Here is a 20,759-nt window from a genome sequence, read left to right as displayed (position 1 = left end):
TGTAGCAAACCAAAAAAGAAATTTTAAGCGCAGCAGAGTAACCAGCTCACATACCTGTTAGCTCAGGTGAGTTTAAAAGGCTGCTGTTGATTACAAGGGCATTTGCTAAATAGATGGTGTGTGTGCAACAATATACTGAAAGGTCAATTATATTGTGCAGCTTATCTCACCACCTGTAGTTATTTAGGTGAAAGCTCCAAAATGCTTGCCTAATATGTCTGTTTATCCAAAAGGAAGTATAGAGGGAGAGCTAGATAGATAGCATTGCATTACATTACATGGCAATGCAATGCACAGTTGCTGAAGTTGAACCAAAATGAGCTTGTCATCTGGCTTCTGCAACTTTTAACATGAAAAATCCAATGAGGAGAAGAAAAGCAAAGCCAAAGAGTCCATCCCAAAATCCGACAAACAAGCCAAATGAACAAAAAGCATTGAATTCAATTCTTTCTGATTTTAGAAACTGCATTAAAGAAGGGGTGCACCGGTCCTGGAGATACTGCAATACCAGGTCAATGCGTGGAGTGGACAGAGCAAGCTCTTTTTCCATCTCCCTGTTCTAAAAATCCATTTAATATATGGTCCCCAGATAGGGGACGTATCAGATATTAAACTGATAAGAACAGATACTACACTTGATCTTAGCCAAAAGGCCGAGAAGCGATAACCAGAATTGGTTTCCGACTACGGTGCCACCCAAGGATTCTGAAAAGTCCATTTGTGGAGATGGCCACCTGGACTCCCGTTAAGAAGACATGCTGTCAACCTCTAGATCCCTCACATGCCTGCACTTTTCGGCTTGCTGCTGCTGCAATCCACGCGTTTTAGATCTGCATAACTCCACCTCTTTTAGCACAGTACCCTCAACCCCCGGCTGTTCCCACCCGCCTCAACACCGTTGGAAGGGAGGAGAACCAATTAAGGCGGGGGGGGGGGGTGGAACGAGCAGCTGTCTACCCTTAGCAGGAGGGTTGCTGATTAATTACCTCTCCTGCTGCTGCTGCTGCTGCTGGCTGTCCAGCAGCAGACTGAAGGTGGCTGCTGCTGTGCGCAGGTATATAAAGGCTCAGAGCCTATTATGACACGCGCAGCCAGCGTTCCATTGCCACATTCCGTCTACTGCAGGCGGGATACCTGGATGGCTGAATGTCACTGAGAAGCTCACAGAGACCGCCATAAGCAACAGTTTAAAAGAATGCCACAGACTAATCAACCAAACTTTTTGGGTTGGTTTCTCTTTTATAGTCTGCAGGCATTAAATGAAAGAAGTCAGTGTTCCAGCAGAGGGAGACAACGTTTCAGAAAAGGCATTGTAGCAAACCAAAAAAGAAATTTTAAGCGCAGCAGAGTAACCAGCTCACATACCTGTTAGCTCAGGTGAGTTTAAAAGGCTGCTGTTGATTACAAGGGCATTTGCTAAATAGATGGTGTGTGTGCAACAATATACTGAAAGGTCAATTATATTGTGCAGCTTATCTCACCACCTGTAGTTATTTAGGTGAAAGCTCCAAAATGCTTGCCTAATATGTCTGTTTATCCAAAAGGAAGTATAGAGGGAGAGCTAGATAGATAGCATTGCATTACATTACATGGCAATGCAATGCACAGTTGCTGAAGTTGAACCAAAATGAGCTTGTCATCTGGCTTCTGCAACTTTTAACATGAAAAATCCAATGAGGAGAAGAAAAGCAAAGCCAAAGAGTCCATCCCAAAATCCGACAAACAAGCCAAATGAACAAAAAGCATTGAATTCAATTCTTTCTGATTTTATAAACTGCATTAAAGAAGGGGTGCACCGGTCCTGGAGATACTGCAATACCAGGTCAATGCGTGGAGTGGACAGAGCAAGCTCTTTTTCCATCTCCCTGTTCTAAAAATCCATTTAATATATGGTCCCCAGATAGGGGACGTATCAGATATTAAACTGATAAGAACAGATACTACACTTGATCTTAGCCAAAAGGCCGAGAAGCGATAACCAGAATTGGTTTCCGACTACGGTGCCACCCAAGGATTCTGAAAAGTCCATTTGTGGAGATGGCCACCTGGACTCCCGTTAAGAAGACATGCTGTCAACCTCTAGATCCCTCACATGCCTGCACTTTTCGGCTTGCTGCTGCTGCAATCCACGCGTTTTAGATCTGCATAACTCCACCCCTTTTAGCACAGTACCCTCAACCCCCGGCTGTTCCCACCCGCCTCAACACCGTTGGAAGGGAGAAGAACCAATTAAGGCGGGGGGGGGGGGGTGGAACGAGCAGCTGTCTACCCTTAGCAGGAGGGTTGCTTATTAATTACCTCTCCTGCTGCTGCTGCTGCTGCTGGCTGTCCAGCAGCAGACTGAAGGTGGCTGCTGCTGTGCGCAGGTATATAAAGGCTCAGAGCCTATTATGACACGCGCAGCCAGCGTTCCATTGCCACATTCCGTCTACTGCAGGCGGGATACCTGGATGGCTGAATGTCACTGAGAAGCTCACAGAGACCGCCATAAGCAACAGTTTAAAAGAATGCCACAGACTAATCAACCAAACTTTTTGGGTTGGTTTCTCTTTTATAGTCTGCAGGCATTAAATGAAAGAAGTCAGTGTTCCAGCAGAGGGAGACAACGTTTCAGAAAAGGCATTGTAGCAAACCAAAAAAGAAATTTTAAGCGCAGCAGAGTAACCAGCTCACATACCTGTTAGCTCAGGTGAGTTTAAAAGGCTGCTGTTGATAACAAGGGCATTTGCTAAATAGATGGTGTGTGTGCAACAATATACTGAAAGGTCAATTATATTGTGCAGCTTATCTCACCACCTGTAGTTATTTAGGTGAAAGCTCCAAAATGCTTGCCTAATATGTCTGTTTATCCAAAAGGAAGTATAGAGGGAGAGCTAGATAGATAGCATTGCATTACATTACATGGCAATGCAATGCACAGTTGCTGAAGTTGAACCAAAATGAGCTTGTCATCTGGCTTCTGCAACTTTTAACATGAAAAATCCAATGAGGAGAAGAAAAGCAAAGCCAAAGAGTCCATCCCAAAATCCGACAAACAAGCCAAATGAACAAAAAGCATTGAATTCAATTCTTTCTGATTTTAGAAACTGCATTAAAGAAGGGGTGCACCGGTCCTGGAGATACTGCAATACCAGGTCAATGCGTGGAGTGGACAGAGCAAGCTCTTTTTCCATCTCCCTGTTCTAAAAATCCATTTAATATATGGTCCCCAGATAGGGGACGTATCAGATATTAAACTGATAAGAACAGATACTACACTTGATCTTAGCCAAAAGGCCGAGAAGCGATAACCAGAATTGGTTTCCGACTACGGTGCCACCCAAGGATTCTGAAAAGTCCATTTGTGGAGATGGCCACCTGGACTCCCGTTAAGAAGACATGCTGTCAACCTCTAGATCCCTCACATGCCTGCACTTTTCGGCTTGCTGCTGCTGCAATCCACGCGTTTTAGATCTGCATAACTCCACCTCTTTTAGCACAGTACCCTCAACCCCCGGCTGTTCCCACCCGCCTCAACACCGTTGGAAGGGAGGAGAACCAATTAAGGCGGGGGGGGGGGGTGGAACGAGCAGCTGTCTACCCTTAGCAGGAGGGTTGCTGATTAATTACCTCTCCTGCTGCTGCTGCTGCTGCTGGCTGTCCAGCAGCAGACTGAAGGTGGCTGCTGCTGTGCGCAGGTATATAAAGGCTCAGAGCCTATTATGACACGCGCAGCCAGCGTTCCATTGCCACATTCCGTCTACTGCAGGCGGGATACCTGGATGGCTGAATGTCACTGAGAAGCTCACAGAGACCGCCATAAGCAACAGTTTAAAAGAATGCCACAGACTAATCAACCAAACTTTTTGGGTTGGTTTCTCTTTTATAGTCTGCAGGCATTAAATGAAAGAAGTCAGTGTTCCAGCAGAGGGAGACAACGTTTCAGAAAAGGCATTGTAGCAAACCAAAAAAGAAATTTTAAGCGCAGCAGAGTAACCAGCTCACATACCTGTTAGCTCAGGTGAGTTTAAAAGGCTGCTGTTGATAACAAGGGCATTTGCTAAATAGATGGTGTGTGTGCAACAATATACTGAAAGGTCAATTATATTGTGCAGCTTATCTCACCACCTGTAGTTATTTAGGTGAAAGCTCCAAAATGCTTGCCTAATATGTCTGTTTATCCAAAAGGAAGTATAGAGGGAGAGCTAGATAGATAGCATTGCATTACATTACATGGCAATGCAATGCACAGTTGCTGAAGTTGAACCAAAATGAGCTTGTCATCTGGCTTCTGCAACTTTTAACATGAAAAATCCAATGAGGAGAAGAAAAGCAAAGCCAAAGAGTCCATCCCAAAATCCGACAAACAAGCCAAATGAACAAAAAGCATTGAATTCAATTCTTTCTGATTTTAGAAACTGCATTAAAGAAGGGGTGCACCGGTCCTGGAGATACTGCAATACCAGGTCAATGCGTGGAGTGGACAGAGCAAGCTCTTTTTCCATCTCCCTGTTCTAAAAATCCATTTAATATATGGTCCCCAGATAGGGGACGTATCAGATATTAAATTGATAAGAACAGATACTACACTTGATCTTAGCCAAAAGGCCGAGAAGCGATAACCAGAATTGGTTTCCGACTACGGTGCCACCCAAGGATTCTGAAAAGTCCATTTGTGGAGATGGCCACCTGGACTCCCGTTAAGAAGACATGCTGTCAACCTCTAGATCCCTCACATGCCTGCACTTTTCGGCTTGCTGCTGCTGCAATCCACGCGTTTTAGATCTGCATAACTCCACCTCTTTTAGCACAGTACCCTCAACCCCCGGCTGTTCCCACCCGCCTCAACACCGTTGGAAGGGAGGAGAACCAATTAAGGCGGGGGGGGGGGTGGAACGAGCAGCTGTCTACCCTTAGCAGGAGGGTTGCTGATTAATTACCTCTCCTGCTGCTGCTGCTGCTGGCTGTCCAGCAGCAGACTGAAGGTGGCTGCTGCTGTGCGCAGGTATATAAAGGCTCAGAGCCTATTATGACACGCGCAGCCAGCGTTCCATTGCCACATTCCGTCTACTGCAGGCGGGATACCTGGATGGCTGAATGTCACTGAGAAGCTCACAGAGACCGCCATAAGCAACAGTTTAAAAGAATGCCACAGACTAATCAACCAAACTTTTTGGGTTGGTTTCTCTTTTATAGTCTGCAGGCATTAAATGAAAGAAGTCAGTGTTCCAGCAGAGGGAGACAACGTTTCAGAAAAGGCATTGTAGCAAACCAAAAAAGAAATTTTAAGCGCAGCAGAGTAACCAGCTCACATACCTGTTAGCTCAGGTGAGTTTAAAAGGCTGCTGTTGATAACAAGGGCATTTGCTAAATAGATGGTGTGTGTGCAACAATATACTGAAAGGTCAATTATATTGTGCAGCTTATCTCACCACCTGTAGTTATTTAGGTGAAAGCTCCAAAATGCTTGCCTAATATGTCTGTTTATCCAAAAGGAAGTATAGAGGGAGAGCTAGATAGATAGCATTGCATTACATTACATGGCAATGCAATGCACAGTTGCTGAAGTTGAACCAAAATGAGCTTGTCATCTGGCTTCTGCAACTTTTAACATGAAAAATCCAATGAGGAGAAGAAAAGCAAAGCCAAAGAGTCCATCCCAAAATCCGACAAACAAGCCAAATGAACAAAAAGCATTGAATTCAATTCTTTCTGATTTTAGAAACTGCATTAAAGAAGGGGTGCACCGGTCCTGGAGATACTGCAATACCAGGTCAATGCGTGGAGTGGACAGAGCAAGCTCTTTTTCCATCTCCCTGTTCTAAAAATCCATTTAATATATGGTCCCCAGATAGGGGACGTATCAGATATTAAACTGATAAGAACAGATTTTTTTTAATTTCGCTATCCCCTGCAGAGGGATAAAACCGTTTATTAAAACTTTAACAAATTACAAGCATAATTACACAAATACCAAACGTTATAAGACAAATGAAATTTACAAAACAAAAAAATACAAAGATTTTAAATAATTAGGTTCCATTGGTCAACAAGCCATTTTTTTGAAATATGTACATTCTTCTTTTTGTCAATTAAATAATAAGTATACATTTCACATAAACATAAACTTAAAACATCATTCACTGATAAAACATCTTGTTTAAAAATAGCAATGTTGCGCGCTTTCCAGAGAGATGACTTGGCGCAGTTCACTGTCTTCCAAGCCATTGTGTACTGGTCCATTGTGGGGCATTCCATAAGTCCGTATAGCACAGTTTTATATGTAAAGTCCTTGAGGTCTGCCACCCTTTCCAGTAGGGGGAGCAGTCTTCTCCAGAAATCCTTTGCAAAATTACATGTCCATAATAGATGTTCCACCGTTTCCTCGTCTTGGCATCCGGCTCTTGGGCAGATGGCAGACCTCACAAATCCTCTTCTGTATTGGAATGCCCGGCAAGGAAGACAGCGGTGCATGCAACTCCAAGCCAGATCTCTCTGTTCATTAAAAAGATAAAAAACGTTAATCATTTTCCAGATAGACATAGATTTGTCATCATCATATCTGTCAACATTACATATTTCCTCACTTTTACGTATTTCTTTAATTAGTTTCTTACTATTTCTTAATTCCTCTATTTTCTTAGTCCCTAAATTAAAATCGGACACTATTTTCCTTAAAATCTCATAATGCGTCGACAAATTAAAAGCATGGGGCACAGATATATTAACTTCATACCATCCAAACTTTCTCATAAAAAATCCTGTATTAAAACGCATAAAAAAGGACCAATAGTGATTCTTAAAAAGGGCATTAAAACAGTAAACGAACAGATGGATTAAAAGAAACCTATTAAAATCTGGAAAATCTTTACCACCTTTTACTTTTGATTTCATCACGATTTCTCTTTTCAGCTTTTCCATTTTTGAGTTCCAAAAGAAGGTAAAACAGGTTTTGGTTATCTTTTTTAAAACATTAACAGGTGGGGGGAAAACCATGCTAAGATACAATAAAAGAGGTAAAATCACCATCTTTAAAACCAATACTTTACCCTCCATTGTAAGTCTCCTCATGTTCCACATACATATTTTCGTATTTACTTTCTGTGTAACTGTTTCCCAACTATTATAACCATCATTATTTTCAGTGAATGATATACCTAAAATGGAAATGGATTCGGAGACATTAATTGGTACATCACGTAAAATCATCCCCCCAACACTTAAAATGTTACACTTATTAAAATTGATTTTAAAACCAGAAGCTAGACAAAAGGATTGCACTTGATGGAGAGTGGCCGTAAGTGATGGTGCATCTGTACACAAGACCGCCACGTCATCCATGTAGCCTACAACCTTGGCCTCCAAACCACCGCTTCCAGGCAGAGGGACACCGCATATCTGTTTATTTTGGCGTATTGCACATAACATTGGTTCCAGTGCACAGATAAACAGTATTGGGGACAGAGGGCATCCCTGTTTCACCCCTGACCGTAAAAATACCTCTTGTGTCTTAAAACCATTCACTAAAATCTTACTTGTACAATCCTTGTAAAATGCTTTAAGCGATAGTAAAAACCCTTCTGGTATGCCCATTTTCTCTAAAACTTTAAAAAGATAAAAGTGTGAGACACGGTCAAATGCTTTTTCAAAATCAATAGATAAAATCGCCATTTTCCCCTTTCTGTCTTTCACATCCTCAATACAGTCTTTCACTAAATTCAGATTGTCCCATATACTGCGCCCCGGCACCCCACACACTTGATTAGAATGAATAACTTTGCTGATGACTTCTTTTAGACGATTTGCACAAATTTTAGCCATTATTTTATAGTCACAATTTAAAAGTGTTATTGGTCTCCAGTTTTCTAATTTTGATTTATCGCCTTTTTTGTATAGGAGGGAGACTTCACCTTTCTTCCAGGAATTTAATAAAACCTTATTATTAAAAACCTCAGTAAACAAATAAAACAAATCATCTTTTAAAATATCATAAAAACATACATAAAATTCTATTGGGATGCCATCAGGACCAGGGACCTTTCCAGTTTTAAAACTTTTAATAGTTTTTAACACTTCTTGTTCCGTTAAAACTTGGGATAAAAACTCTTGGGATGCGGGATCTAAAACAGCTGTTAGTCCTTGCAGCGAATCATCCATTAATTTATTATCTATATTTTTTCCATTAAAAACATTAGAAAAAAAACCCTCAACTTTACCCAGCATATTTTTTATATTATTCTCACCATCTATATGGTCAATTATCACTTTTTCTTTTTTATTTTTCCTAAAAAAATATCTGGAACACTTTTCATTTTCTTCTATATGTTGTACTCTAGAACGAAAAATTATCTCTTTTCCTTTTTGTTCTAGCCATTTTGAAATCTCTTCTTTTAAGTTTGAAATATCAAGTTGTACATCTATCCCATTGTCTCTGAGCTTAAATAATGTTTGTAGGCGGGTATTTAAAATTCTATATTCTTCATATTTTTCTTTGGCTCTACATATACTCTTTTTAATAAAAAAGTCTTTTATTTTTACTTTCATTCTATCCCACCATACACTCATAGTCTCATTTGTTTTTTTCCCTTTTCTACATTTCCTATAAAACTCAATAAAATCTGATAAAATCTGCGGGTCGGTTAAAAGGGATACGTTCATTTTCCAGCTTTTCTTACCACATTTTTTGTTGTCATTTACTTTTATGGTAAAGGATAAAAGTTTATGGTCTGAAAATATATTAGTTAAAACTTCACATTTGGCAGGTATTGTTTTATCTGAACCAAAAATAAAATCAATCCTAGAGCTACAATTAGCATTGCTCCAAGTGAAACCGGCGTCCTCTGGGCTATCACTATGACACTCTTTATATATGTCTATCAATTTAGCATCTTTGACTATATCATGTAGCATACCTGAGGTTTTATCGTAGTTCCTGCTTACAGAGCTGGAGCGCCGGTTTTCACCTTTTAAAACACAATTAAAATCCCCTGCTAAGATAAAAGGTTCAGAGTTATTAATAAATAATGGTAAAAGATCAAGCATTTCGGCTCTTTCATTTTTCTCTGTTGATCCATAAAAATTTAAAAACTGCCATCTAATACCATCAATAAAAGCTTTCACTAATAAAATACGACCTGGTAAAATTTCCTGAATAAAATCAATTAAAACGTTCCCTTTAAAAAGTATGGCTACACCCGCTGATCCTGCAGCATTCGATCCGGACCAGACAGATGGCCCACACTTCCACTCATCTTTATATTTTTGATATGACATTTCATGTGGGATATTACATTCTTGCAGAAAAAATACAGATGCAGTAAAACACGTAAAAAAATTAAAAAGAGCAGTTCTTCTCGTGTTAGATTTTATGCCTCTCACGTTGAGGGAAATACCTTTGAGTTCAGCCATCATTAGAAAATGTAGAAATTTTACTTAGGTAACTAAGAGCAACGGATTTACCTGTCCGATGAACCTGATCAGACCACTGGGCTTGCGCCTCCCTCCTCATCTGATAGTATCGTCACGAGAGTCTCCGTGGAGGAGGAAAGATTACCACATTTATATAAACCCGACGCTACACTGGCATAGCTCGGAGGGCTGGCTGGCAGAACCCGCTGGGTCTCCATTGGCTGGCCATGCAGTTCCTCATCAGGTGGGTCCCCGAGGGGTTCCGCCGCCCCTGTTTGACCTGTAGAAGGTCGTCCTATAGGAGGAGGTTGCGCACAAGGCAGAGCCTCTGACTCTTCAGAGGCAGCAAGATCCCGGTCCCCACCTGTAGCAGCGGAGACCGAAACCCCTGAGGGTCCAGCGTCCACGTCCCCTTCAGGAGAAGTGTCCATCTGTTCACCTCCTGCTGCCTCCTCCGAACCACCCTTTTTCTTTTTCTTAGGACCCACCTTTATCCACTCAGCGCCCTCAGCACTAGGAGACCCAGACTGGGCATGGGCTTCTGTGTCGGCCTTTTGCCGGTCCCTTTTGACCTTACCAGTAGTGCCCTTCTGCTCCTTCTCAGCCCTCCTTTTGGACTCCCGCAGGTCCTGCAGCCAGGTTTTGGGATTTGGTATTTTACCTGTCATAGACTCTGGAGACACTTCACTATTTGGTACGCCCTTATTGTCTCCAGAGGCTCCAGGTTGTTGTTCCTCCTCCTGAGGGGTGGTCTGATCTTTTGGTCCTTGGTCGGACGTCTTGGACTTCCCATTTTGCTCATCTTCCCGAAATCTGTGAGGGCAAGAAAAATAAAAGTGACCTGGAGTCTGGCAAAAACTGCATTTCTTTTCCTTAGGGCATTCTTTTGTCTCATGTTCTTCACTAGCACAATTTCTACATGATACATGACAGTTTTCTTTTGAATGACCATAGCGCCCACAATTTCTGCAATATACTGGCATCCCAGAAAAGAAGAAATCCCCATTTGTTTGCCCAATTTTGAAACGGGCAGGGGGGAGCCGTATACCACCTGGTGTATTTGGATCTCTTGTACACTTCACAAGGAATTTCCACTTAGATGTCCATATGTTATATTCGTTTAATATCTTCCCAATACATTTAACACTTTTAAAATAAATTGCTAGAAATGACATTACTTCTGGAGCAGAAACAAAGGGCGAAAATATTTTTACAATAACCAGTCTTACCTCATCCAGGACGTGCTCAACAATTTGTATCCCTTTCAAAACAGGACTATTTTCAACTTTTTTTAACTTTTCTAGTACATCTCTAAAAATACCTTCTCCGGTGAATGTGATGTCATAGTCACCTCTTCTGGGATAATCCTGGATGGAGAGAATTTCATTCCTTTGTACGCCAAGAAGGTTCCTGAGCACGTCCTGGACTACATACCCTAATTTCCTCATATCCGAGCCACCCGCCGTGAAGTGAACTCGGATAGAGTTTTTTAGCCTCGCATAAAGAGGCACGAGGTTAGGGTCAACCTCCATGGAAAAACGCAACAAGGTTGCAAATTGCAGCCGCTTGCAATCTGCGCTCCCAGTGTTCTTGCAGCGAAAAACACCTGGAAGCTGGGGGATCGCAACTCGTTACCCTGGGACTAAGCCCTCTCCCTAATAGCAGCAAGCAGGTTAAGTCCACCAAAGTGGACGATCCTGCCAGGCCAAGGAGAGGGGTACCCGAGTGCCCTTCAACCACAATCTCCTGCAATAAAGCACTTGATCGTAGCCAAAACGCCGAGAAGCGATAACCAGAATTGGTTTCCGACTACGGTGCCACCCAAGGATTCTGAAAAGTCCATTTGTGGAGATGGCCACCTGGACTCCCGTTAAGAAGACATGCTGTCAACCTCTAGATCCCTCACATGCCTGCACTTTTCGGCTTGCTGCTGCTGCAATCCACGCGTTTTAGATCTGCATAACTCCACCTCTTTTAGCACAGTACCCTCAACCCCCGGCTGTTCCCACCCGCCTCAACACCGTTGGAAGGGAGGAGAACCAATTAAGGCGGGGGGAGGGGTGGAACGAGCAGCTGTCTACCCTTAGCAGGAGGGTTGCTGATTAATTACCTCTCCTGCTGCTGCTGCTGCTGCTGGCTGTCCAGCAGCAGACTGAAGGTGGCTGCTGCTGTGCGCAGGTATATAAAGGCTCAGAGCCTATTATGACACGCGCAGCCAGCGTTCCATTGCCACATTCCGTCTACTGCAGGCGGGATACCTGGATGGCTGAATGTCACTGAGAAGCTCACAGAGACCGCCATAAGCAACAGTTTAAAAGAATGCCACAGACTAATCAACCAAACTTTTTGGGTTGGTTTCTCTTTTATAGTCTGCAGGCATTAAATGAAAGAAGTCAGTGTTCCAGCAGAGGGAGACAACGTTTCAGAAAAGGCATTGTAGCAAACCAAAAAAGAAATTTTAAGCGCAGCAGAGTAACCAGCTCACATACCTGTTAGCTCAGGTGAGTTTAAAAGGCTGCTGTTGATAACAAGGGCATTTGCTAAATAGATGGTGTGTGTGCAACAATATACTGAAAGGTCAATTATATTGTGCAGCTTATCTCACCACCTGTAGTTATTTAGGTGAAAGCTCCAAAATGCTTGCCTAATATGTCTGTTTATCCAAAAGGAAGTATAGAGGGAGAGATAGATAGATAGCATTGCATTACATTACATGGCAATGCAATGCACAGTTGCTGAAGTTGAACCAAAATGAGCTTGTCATCTGGCTTCTGCAACTTTTAACATGAAAAATCCAATGAGGAGAAGAAAAGCAAAGCCAAAGAGTCCATCCCAAAATCCGACAAACAAGCCAAATGAACAAAAAGCATTGAATTCAATTCTTTCTGATTTTAGAAACTGCATTAAAGAAGGGGTGCACCGGTCCTGGAGATACTGCAATACCAGGTCAATGCGTGGAGTGGACAGAGCAAGCTCTTTTTCCATCTCCCTGTTCTAAAAATCCATTTAATATATGGTCCCCAGATAGGGGACGTATCAGATATTAAACTGATAAGAACAGATTTTTTTATCGAAAGCCCGAATTCGTGTACAAAACCCGAGTGCGCTTAAAAAAGTGACAAGTGCCACAAAAAAAGTGCACTAGGATGCTGGTCTTCTTGAAACCCTCTCCAAAAGGAGAAGGGTCCCCCAAACCATTCCCCGTCCCTCCGAGCCAAAAGGCCACAGCGAGGAACAGGTCCAAAAAGCCACCTCCAGCCGAAGCCAGAGGCGACCCAATCTTACCCCCAGCACCTGCCCGAGTTCTCACCCGAGCAAGGCACTGGGAGCCAAAGACTGTGCTCCCCTCCCGGAAGAGGGGAGCCAACAACGCTCTCCTCCCGAAAGAGGAGAGCCAGGGGGGTTCAGGGGGGAGCGGAACCTGATGGCCACACACTCCCCCCCTAGACCTGCCAAGAGAGGAACCCGTAAGGGAACCGCATCCCGACAAAATCCTAGTAGGACGTGACACACGTGAATAAGTGGACACACAGTGACAAAGAAATTAAATAAATAGTGAAGGTTTCACAGTATAATACTGCCCGGACCTTCGACCGGGAATTGAAAAATTCCCCATCCTAAGGCCAGAAGGCCCGGAATAAGGGTGTGTGCGAAGAAAGAAAATTTGAAGTGCTTGTGCAAATGTGCCATAAACTCAAGTGGGGTTCCCAATCCCAGTGAGTTAAGGCACCCCAGGGTCACCACTCCTGGGGCACTTCACACTTCGGGCTTTCGATCTTCCCCGGCCCAATGGCGTCGATCCTGGGGGGCCATGCTTTCCACCAGATGACTATATTAGCCACCTGGCGTACTAACAAGCGCCTAAACCCCAGTGTGCATAATGTATCAATCTACTAGGGCGGCCAACATCCAAAACCGCCTTTTCGAAAGATACTACACTTGATCTTAGCCAAAAGGCCGAGAAGCGATAACCAGAATTGGTTTCCGACTACGGTGCCACCCAAGGATTCTGAAAAGTCCATTTGTGGAGATGGCCACCTGGACTCCCGTTAAGAAGACATGCTGTCAACCTCTAGATCCCTCACATGCCTGCACTTTTCGGCTTGCTGCTGCTGCAATCCACGCGTTTTAGATCTGCATAACTCCACCTCTTTTAGCACAGTACCCTCAACCCCCGGCTGTTCCCACCCGCCTCAACACCGTTGGAAGGGAGGAGAACCAATTAAGGCGGGGGGGGGGGTGGAACGAGCAGCTGTCTACCCTTAGCAGGAGGGTTGCTGATTAATTACCTCTCCTGCTGCTGCTGCTGCTGCTGGCTGTCCAGCAGCAGACTGAAGGTGGCTGCTGCGGTGCGCAGGTATATAAAGGCTCAGAGCCTATTATGACACGCGCAGCCAGCGTTCCATTGCCACATTCCGTCTACTGCAGGCGGGATACCTGGATGGCTGAATGTCACTGAGAAGCTCACAGAGACCGCCATAAGCAACAGTTTAAAAGAATGCCACAGACTAATCAACCAAACTTTTTGGGTTGGTTTCTCTTTTATAGTCTGCAGGCATTAAATGAAAGAAGTCAGTGTTCCAGCAGAGGGAGACAACGTTTCAGAAAAGGCATTGTAGCAAACCAAAAAAGAAATTTTAAGCGCAGCAGAGTAACCAGCTCACATACCTGTTAGCTCAGGTGAGTTTAAAAGGCTGCTGTTGATAACAAGGGCATTTGCTAAATAGATGGTGTGTGTGCAACAATATACTGAAAGGTCAATTATATTGTGCAGCTTATCTCACCACCTGTAGTTATTTAGGTGAAAGCTCCAAAATGCTTGCCTAATATGTCTGTTTATCCAAAAAGAAGTATAGAGGGAGAGCTAGATAGATAGCATTGCATTACATTACATGGCAATGCAATGCACAGTTGCTGAAGTTGAACCAAAATGAGCTTGTCATCTGGCTTCTGCAACTTTTAACATGAAAAATCCAATGAGGAGAAGAAAAGCAAAGCCAAAGAGTCCATCCCAAAATCCGACAAACAAGCCAAATGAACAAAAAGCATTGAATTCAATTCTTTCTGATTTTAGAAACTGCATTAAAGAAGGGGTGCACCGGTCCTGGAGATACTGCAATACCAGGTCAATGCGTGGAGTGGACAGAGCAAGCTCTCTTTCCATCTCCCTGTTCTAAAAATCCATTTAATATATGGTCCCCAGATAGGGGACGTATCAGATATTAAACTGATAAGAACAGATACTACACTTGATCTTAGCCAAAAGGCCGAGAAGCGATAACCAGAATTGGTTTCCGACTACGGTGCCACCCAAGGATTCTGAAAAGTCCATTTGTGGAGATGGCCACCTGGACTCCCGTTAAGAAGACATGCTGTCAACCTCTAGATCCCTCACATGCCTGCACTTTTCAGCTTGCTGCTGCTGCAATCCACGCGTTTTAGATCTGCATAACTCCACCTCTTTTAGCACAGTACCCTCAACCCCCGGCTGTTCCCACCCGCCTCAACACCGTTGGAAGGGAGGAGAACCAATTAAGGCGGGGGGGGGGTGGAACGAGCAGCTGTCTACCCTTAGCAGGAGGGTTGCTGATTAATTACCTCTCCTGCTGCTGCTGCTGCTGCTGGCTGTCCAGCAGCAGACTGAAGGTGGCTGCTGCTGTGCGCAGGTATATAAAGGCTCAGAGCCTATTATGACACGCGCAGCCAGCGTTCCATTGCCACATTCCGTCTACTGCAGGCGGGATACCTGGATGGCTGAATGTCACTGAGAAGCTCACAGAGACCGCCATAAGCAACAGTTTAAAAGAATGCCACAGACTAATCAACCAAACTTTTTGGGTTGGTTTCTCTTTTATAGTCTGCAGGCATTAAATGAAAGAAGTCAGTGTTCCAGCAGAGGGAGACAACGTTTCAGAAAAGGCATTGTAGCAAACCAAAAAAGAAATTTTAAGCGCAGCAGAGTAACCAGCTCACATACCTTTTAGCTCAGGTGAGTTTAAAAGGCTGCTGTTGATAACAAGGGCATTTGCTAAATAGATGGTGTGTGTGCAACAATATACTGAAAGGTCAATTATATTGTGCAGCTTATCTCACCACCTGTAGTTATTTAGGTGAAAGCTCCAAAATGCTTGCCTAATATGTCTGTTTATCCAAAAGGAAGTATAGAGGGAGAGCTAGATAGATAGCATTGCATTACATTACATGGCAATGCAATGCACAGTTGCTGAAGTTGAACCAAAATGAGCTTGTCATCTGGCTTCTGCAACTTTTAACATGAAAAATCCAATGAGGAGAAGAAAAGCAAAGCCAAAGAGTCCATCCCAAAATCCGACAAACAAGCCAAATGAACAAAAAGCATTGAATTCAATTCTTTCTGATTTTAGAAACTGCATTAAAGAAGGGGTGCACCGGTCCTGGAGATACTGCAATACCAGGTCAATGCGTGGAGTGGACAGAGCAAGCTCTTTTTCCATCTCCCTGTTCTAAAAATCCATTTAATATATGGTCCCCAGATAGGGGACGTATCAGATATTAAACTGATAAGAACAGATACTACACTTGATCTTAGCCAAAAGGCCGAGAAGCGATAACCAGAATTGGTTTCCGACTACGGTGCCACCCAAGGATTCTGAAAAGTCCATTTGTGGAGATGGCCACCTGGACTCCCGTTAAGAAGACATGCTGTCAACCTCTAGATCCCTCACATGCCTGCACTTTTCGGCTTGCTGCTGCTGCAATCCACGCGTTTTAGATCTGCATAACTCCACCTCTTTTAGCACAGTACCCTCAACCCCCGGCTGTTCCCACCCGCCTCAACACCGTTGGAAGGGAGGAGAACCAATTAAGGCGGGGGGGGGGGGTGGAACGAGCAGCTGTCTACCCTTAGCAGGAGGGTTGCTGATTAATTACCTCTCCTGCTGCTGCTGCTGCTGCTGGCTGTCCAGCAGCAGACTGAAGGTGGCTGCTGCTGTGCGCAGGTATATAAAGGCTCAGAGCCTATTATGACACGCGCAGCCAGCGTTCCATTGCCACATTCCGTCTACTGCAGGCGGGATACCTGGATGGCTGAATGTCACTGAGAAGCTCACAGAGACCGCCATAAGCAACAGTTTAAAAGAATGCCACAGACTAATCAACCAAACTTTTTGGGTTGGTTTCTCTTTTATAGTCTGCAGGCATTAAATGAAAGAAGTCAGTGTTCCAGCAGAGGGAGACAACGTTTCAGAAAAGGCATTGTAGCAAACCAAAAAAGAAATTTTAAGCGCAGCAGAGTAACCAGCTCACATACCTGTTAGCTCAGGTGAGTTTAAAAGGCTCCTGTTGATAACAAGGGCATTTGCTAAATAGATGGTGTGTGTGCAACAATATACTGAAAGGTCAATTATATTGTGCAGCTTATCTCACCACCTGTAGTTATTTAGGTGAAAGCTCCAAAATGCTTGCCTAATATGTCTGTTTATCCAAAAGGAAGTATAGAGGGAGAGCTAGATAGATAGCATTGCATTACATTACATGGCAATGCAATGCACAGTTGCTGAAGTTGAACCAAAATGAGCTGGTCATCTGGCTTCTGCAACTTTTAACATGAAAAATCCAATGAGGAGAAGAAAAGCAAAGCCAAAGAGTCCATCCCAAAATCCGACAAACAAGCCAAATGAACAAAAAGCATTGAATTCAATTCTTTCTGATTTTAGAAACTGCATTAAAGAAGGGGTGCACCGGTCCTGGAGATACTGCAATACCAGGTCAATGCGTGGAGTGGACAGAGCAAGCTCTTTTTCCATCTCCCTGTTCTAAAAATCCATTTAATATATGGTCCCCAGATAGGGGACGTATCAGATATTAAACTGATAAGAACAGATACTACACTTGATCTTAGCCAAAAGGCCGAGAAGCGATAACCAGAATTGGTTTCCGACTACGGTGCCACCCAAGGATTCTGAAAAGTCCATTTGTGGAGATGGCCACCTGGACTCCCGTTAAGAAGACATGCTGTCAACCTCTAGATCCCTCACATGCCTGCACTTTTCGGCTTGCTGCTGCTGCAATCCACGCGTTTTAGATCTGCATAACTCCACCTCTTTTAGCACAGTACCCTCAACCCCCGGCTGTTCCCACCCGCCTCAACACCGTTGGAAGGGAGGAGAACCAATTAAGGCGGGGGGGGGGGGGTGGAACGAGCAGCTGTCTACCCTTAGCAGGAGGGTTGCTGATTAATTACCTCTCCTGCTGCTGCTGCTGCTGCTGGCTGTCCAGCAGCAGACTGAAGGTGGCTGCTGCTGTGCGCAGGTATATAAAGGCTCAGAGCCTATTATGACACGCGCAGCCAGCGTTCCATTGCCACATTCCGTCTACTGCAGGCGGGATACCTGGATGGCTGAATGTCACTGAGAAGCTCACAGAGACCGCCATAAGCAACAGTTTAAAAGAATGCCACAGACTAATCAACCAAACTTTTTGGGTTGGTTTCTCTTTTATAGTCTGCAGGCATTAAATGAAAGAAGTCAGTGTTCCAGCAGAGGGAGACAACGTTTCAGAAAAGGCATTGTAGCAAACCAAAAAAGAAATTTTAAGCGCAGCAGAGTAACCAGCTCACATACCTGTTAGCTCAGGTGAGTTTAAAAGGCTCCTGTTGATAACAAGGGCATTTGCTAAATAGATGGTGTGTGTGCAACAATATACTGAAAGGTCAATTATATTGTGCAGCTTATCTCACCACCTGTAGTTATTTAGGTGAAAGCTCCAAAATGCTTGCCTAATATGTCTGTTTATCCAAAAGGAAGTATAGAGGGAGAGCTAGATAGATAGCATTGCATTACATTACATGGCAATGCAATGCACAGTTGCTGAAGTTGAACCAAAATGAGCTTGTCATCTGGCTTCTGCAACTTTTAACATGAAAAATCCAATGAGGAGAAGAAAAGCAAAGCCAAAGAGTCCATCCCAAAATCCGACAAACAAGCCAAATGAACAAAAAGCATTGAATTCAATTCTTTCTGATTTTAGAAACTGCATTAAAGAAGGGGTGCACCGGTCCTGGAGATACTGCAATACCAGGTCAATGCGTGGAGTGGACAGAGCAAGCTCTTTTTCCATCTCCCTGTTCTAAAAATCCATTTAATATATGGTCCCCAGATAGGGGACGTATCAGATATTAAACTGATAAGAACAGATACTACACTTGATCTTAGCCAAAAGGCCGAGAAGCGATAACCAGAATTGGTTTCCGACTACGGTGCCACCCAAGGATTCTGAAAAGTCCATTTGTGGAGATGGCCACCTGGACTCCCGTTAAGAAGACATGCTGTCAACCTCTAGATCCCTCACATGCCTGCACTTTTCGGCTTGCTGCTGCTGCAATCCACGCGTTTTAGATCTGCATAACTCCACCTCTTTTAGCACAGTACCCTCAACCCCCGGCTGTTCCCACCCGCCTCAACACCGTTGGAAGGGAGGAGAACCAATTAAGGCGGGGGGGGGGGGGGGGGTGGAACGAGCAGCTGTCTACCCTTAGCAGGAGGGTTGCTGATTAATTACCTCTCCTGCTGCTGCTGCTGCTGGCTGTCCAGCAGCAGACTGAAGGTGGCTGCTGCTGTGCGCAGGTATATAAAGGCTCAGAGCCTATTATGACACGCGCAGCCAGCGTTCCATTGCCACATTCCGTCTACTGCAGGCGGGATACCTGGATGGCTGAATGTCACTGAGAAGCTCACAGAGACCGCCATAAGTAACAGTTTAAAAAAATGCCACAGACTAATCAACCAAACTTTTTGGGTTGGTTTCTCTTTTATAGTCTGCAGGCATTAAATGAAAGAAGTCAGTGTTCCAGCAGAGGGAGACAACGTTTCAGAAAAGGCATTGTAGCAAACCAAAAAAGAAATTTTAAGCGCAGCAGAGTAACCAGCTCACATACCTGTTAGCTCAGGTGAGTTTAAAAGGCTGCTGTTGATAACAAGGGCATTTGCTAAATAGATGGTGTGTGTGCAACAATATACTGAAAGGTCAATTATATTGTGCAGCTTATCTCACCACCTGTAGTTATTTAGGTGAAAGCTCCAAAATGCTTGCCTAATATGTCTGTTTATCCAAAAGGAAGTATAGAGGGAGAGCTAGATAGATAGCATTGCATTACATTACATGGCAATGCAATGCACAGTTGCTGAAGTTGAACCAAAATGAGCTTGTCATCTGGCTTCTGCAACTTTTAACATGAAAAATCCAATGAGGAGAAGAAAAGCAAAGCCAAAGAGTCCATCCCAAAATCCGACAAACAAGCCAAATGAACAAAAAGCATTGAATTCAATTCTTTCTGATTTTAGAAACTGCATTAAAGAAGGGGTGCACCGGTCCTGGAGATACTGCAATACCAGGTCAATGCGTGGAGTGGACAGAGCAAGCTCTTTTTCCATCTCCCTGTTCTAAAAATCCATTTAATATATGGTCCCCAGATAGGGGACGTATCAGATATTAAACTGATAAGAACAGATACTACACTTGATCTTAGCCAAAAGGCCGAGAAGCGATAACCAGAATTGGTTTCCGACTACGGTGCCACCCAAGGATTCTGAAAAGTCCATTTGTGGAGATGGCCACCTGGACTCCCGTTAAGAAGACATGCTGTCAACCTCTAGATCCCTCACATGCCTGCACTTTTCGGCTTGCTGCTGCTGCAATCCACGCGTTTTAGATCTGCATAACTCCACCTCTTTTAGCACAGTACCCTCAACCCCCGGCTGTTCCCACCCGCCTCAACACCGTTGGAAGGGAGGAGAACCAATTAAGGCGGGGGGGGGGGTGGAACGAGCAGCTGTCTACCCTTAGCAGGAGGGTTGCTGATTAATTACCTCTCCTGCTGCTGCTGCTGCTGCTGGCTGTCCAGCAGCAGACTGAAGGTGGCTGCTGCTGTGCGCAGGTATATAAAGGCTCAGAGCCTATTATGACATGCGCAGCCAGCGTTCCATTGCCACATTCCGTCTACTGCAGGCGGGATACCTGGATGGCTGAATGTCACTGAGAAGCTCACAGAGACCGCCATAAGCAACAGTTTAAAAGAATGCCACAGACTAATCAACCAAACTTTTTGGGTTGGTTTCTCTTTTATAGTCTGCAGGCATTAAATGAAAGAAGTCAGTGTTCCAGCAGAGGGAGACAACGTTTCAGAAAAGGCATTGTAGCAAACCAAAAAAGAAATTTTAAGCGCAGCAGAGTAACCAGCTCACATACCTGTTAGCTCAGGTGAGTTTAAAAGGCTCCTGTTGATAACAAGGGCATTTGCTAAATAGATGGTGTGTGTGCAACAATATACTGAAAGGTCAATTATATTGTGCAGCTTATCTCACCACCTGTAGTTATTTAGGTGAAAGCTCCAAAAT

The 20,759-nt window shown here is 43.9% G+C and overlaps 10 non-coding genes and 2 pseudogenes across 10 annotated transcripts; all 12 read right to left on the bottom strand.

Annotated features, from left to right (window-relative positions):
- Positions 1-474: 474 nt before the first annotated feature.
- LOC141238741 (U2 spliceosomal RNA) lies at positions 475-665 on the bottom strand. Its single transcript, XR_012304191.1, has one exon. It is a non-coding gene; the product is annotated as a U2 spliceosomal RNA (small nuclear RNA).
- A 1,120-nt stretch (positions 666-1,785) lies between these two features.
- Positions 1,786-1,976, bottom strand: LOC141238740 (U2 spliceosomal RNA). Its single transcript, XR_012304190.1, has one exon. It is a non-coding gene; the product is annotated as a U2 spliceosomal RNA (small nuclear RNA).
- Positions 1,977-3,097: 1,121 nt separating this feature from the next.
- LOC141238739 (U2 spliceosomal RNA) lies at positions 3,098-3,288 on the bottom strand. Its single transcript, XR_012304189.1, has one exon. It is a non-coding gene; the product is annotated as a U2 spliceosomal RNA (small nuclear RNA).
- Positions 3,289-4,408: 1,120 nt separating this feature from the next.
- Positions 4,409-4,599, bottom strand: LOC141239004 (U2 spliceosomal RNA). The gene has a single exon (XR_012304445.1). It is a non-coding gene; the product is annotated as a U2 spliceosomal RNA (small nuclear RNA).
- Positions 4,600-5,715: 1,116 nt separating this feature from the next.
- LOC141239034 (U2 spliceosomal RNA) lies at positions 5,716-5,902 on the bottom strand. The gene has a single exon (XR_012304472.1). It is a non-coding gene; the product is annotated as a U2 spliceosomal RNA (small nuclear RNA).
- A 6,394-nt stretch (positions 5,903-12,296) lies between these two features.
- Positions 12,297-12,475, bottom strand: LOC141239032 (U2 spliceosomal RNA; annotated as a pseudogene).
- Positions 12,476-13,264: 789 nt separating this feature from the next.
- LOC141239059 (U2 spliceosomal RNA) lies at positions 13,265-13,356 on the bottom strand (annotated as a pseudogene).
- A 1,119-nt stretch (positions 13,357-14,475) lies between these two features.
- On the bottom strand, positions 14,476-14,666 carry LOC141238916 (U2 spliceosomal RNA). The gene has a single exon (XR_012304360.1). It is a non-coding gene; the product is annotated as a U2 spliceosomal RNA (small nuclear RNA).
- A 1,118-nt stretch (positions 14,667-15,784) lies between these two features.
- Positions 15,785-15,975, bottom strand: LOC141238737 (U2 spliceosomal RNA). The gene has a single exon (XR_012304187.1). It is a non-coding gene; the product is annotated as a U2 spliceosomal RNA (small nuclear RNA).
- Positions 15,976-17,095: 1,120 nt separating this feature from the next.
- On the bottom strand, positions 17,096-17,286 carry LOC141238736 (U2 spliceosomal RNA). The gene has a single exon (XR_012304186.1). It is a non-coding gene; the product is annotated as a U2 spliceosomal RNA (small nuclear RNA).
- Positions 17,287-18,407: 1,121 nt separating this feature from the next.
- LOC141238735 (U2 spliceosomal RNA) lies at positions 18,408-18,598 on the bottom strand. Its single transcript, XR_012304185.1, has one exon. It is a non-coding gene; the product is annotated as a U2 spliceosomal RNA (small nuclear RNA).
- Positions 18,599-19,720: 1,122 nt separating this feature from the next.
- Positions 19,721-19,911, bottom strand: LOC141238734 (U2 spliceosomal RNA). Its single transcript, XR_012304184.1, has one exon. It is a non-coding gene; the product is annotated as a U2 spliceosomal RNA (small nuclear RNA).
- Between the last annotated feature and the right edge of the window lie 848 nt (positions 19,912-20,759).

Source organism: Phyllobates terribilis, unplaced genomic scaffold (assembly GCF_046119375.1).
Source record: "Phyllobates terribilis strain yellow unplaced genomic scaffold, ASM4611937v1 Scaffold_763__1_contigs__length_703860, whole genome shotgun sequence".
NCBI lineage: Eukaryota > Metazoa > Chordata > Amphibia > Anura > Dendrobatidae > Phyllobates > Phyllobates terribilis.
The sequence above is the reverse complement of the archived record's forward strand: the minus strand, read 5'-3'. Positions and strand labels throughout refer to the sequence as shown.